This window comes from Montipora foliosa, chromosome 1, assembly GCF_036669935.1.
Source record: "Montipora foliosa isolate CH-2021 chromosome 1, ASM3666993v2, whole genome shotgun sequence".
Lineage (NCBI taxonomy): Eukaryota > Metazoa > Cnidaria > Anthozoa > Scleractinia > Acroporidae > Montipora > Montipora foliosa.
Window position 1 is genome coordinate 30,885,300 of NC_090869.1, and position 1,917 is coordinate 30,887,216.

Here is a 1,917-nt window from a genome sequence, read left to right on the forward strand (position 1 = left end):
CACAGTTACGTTACCCGTCCACGCCCTTCAGACACTAAGACAATACTCGTCACAAATCGTTGAAACAGACACCGTTTCTCTCGAATTTTCTGGAAAAATCCTGACATTTCTACTTCACACTGTTTTCCCCCCAAAATGTGCCCTCTCCCTCCCCAATGTTGAGCCACGCGTGTTTTGAAGCACTGAAACCACTGTGATACCCAAATCAACATTGGGGAAGGGGAAACAGACACAAGTGTTTCAAGATTTTTGACGAGTATTGTAGCTGACTTTGTTGTTTCACGTAATGACGGAGAGTTTTTTAAGAGTTCACTCATGCCAGTTGTCCAAATGCCAGTTGTGCAAATGTAAATAAACCACGGATATGGCAACAGAAGGGAGAAGGCCTAAAGTTTACAACAAAAGGTTCCAAGGACCTGCCTGGCTGTAGACGTTTGCACGTGCTCGTAGCCATTGCTTACGGAAAAGGGGTAATACTAACAGTACCCTATGAAAAAATTGCACGGAAGTTTCTTTGCTCAGTTTATTAGGAGCCATTTCAATATAGCGTTTGGTCGGGCAAGGCCGAAAAGAACCGCAAGACGACTCTTTGTCATGGATAACGACCCTAGCCAGACAAGCAAGCGTGCAAAGGAGGCCCTAGAGGAAATTGAGGCGGAGTTACTTAAAACTTCCTCCTTGCTGCGCAGATATCCATTGCATAAAAAATTTATTCAACCAAATCAAATTTCACTTAGATGAAGAAGCTGTAACACAGAATATTACAAAGGAGTCATTTGAACAGTTCACCGCACGGGTTTTGAGAGCCTTTGATAATTTTCCTATCAAGGATATCGATAAACTCATTTTAAGTACGACTCGCAGAATTGAAGCTGTACTGGCGTCCAAAGTTCACAAAACAATATATTGACCGGAGTGCTTCGATACAGCGGTCCACACTATTACATTTTCCATGACTTAAAAATTTTTACTCAACGTCAAGGGCAACATTGTTCCATTTCAAGAAACTGTGATGACTGTAAAATTGCTCTGAAAGGTTATTTTAGGAAAGGGCATTGTTGCATGCATTGTCCAAAATAAACTTAGCAAAGCAGGGACCACATGGAATTAACTCCTGCTGTTCCTCGGGTGGTATTTGGTTCCAAAAGTGTTAGAATCTCCACCTCACATTCATCATACGAGTGTTAGTGCTGTCAATTGCTCCCGCTTTAATTAAAACCAAAGGAGCATCAGAGGTGGCGAAAAATGGGGTGTCTATATTTAGTTCCAAATCTCGGCTACATACGTTTTTCGGGGTGGGCAAGTGCACTATGTCGCCTTCCAGAGCCTGTAGAAAGTCAGCCCAGGCAATAATTTTGGGATGCCAGCGGAAGCCATTGAGGAAAAATACCTTCGCATCCTCTGCTCCTAGTCAAGCAAATGAACCAGTGGCTGGGTTACAAAAGGTCTTATAAACGACCTTCAACGGAGCTAAAATAAACAATTTGCCACAATTTGTGTCGTCATAAATAAAGATATTTCTGTAATTCCTCTTCCCTTACTCAAAGCGGTGTAAATTGCGGTACAAAAATCTTCTTTTGTAATATTGTGCCTTTGCAATAATTGGTGAGCTGCTTCTAACCACCTCCCCCCACAACCATGGACACATTTGCATGTAGTTTGTTCTTGTAATAACTCGATCCTGGTCTTCTTAGCTCGGAGACACTGCCTCTGCTTCGGCAAATTCTTTCACTAACTCGATAGCTTCCTCTACTGCTTTATTTCCCCGGTTTGCGATAGGCTGTGCCAGAGAACTTTTACCCTCGCCATTTTGTTCAACAGCCAGGCAAACGAGTTCCAGCCGTGACGTTATACCCTTGTGTTGAACTATCTGACAGACATCGTAAACACTGAGACGCTCCGATCTTTGACTTCCTT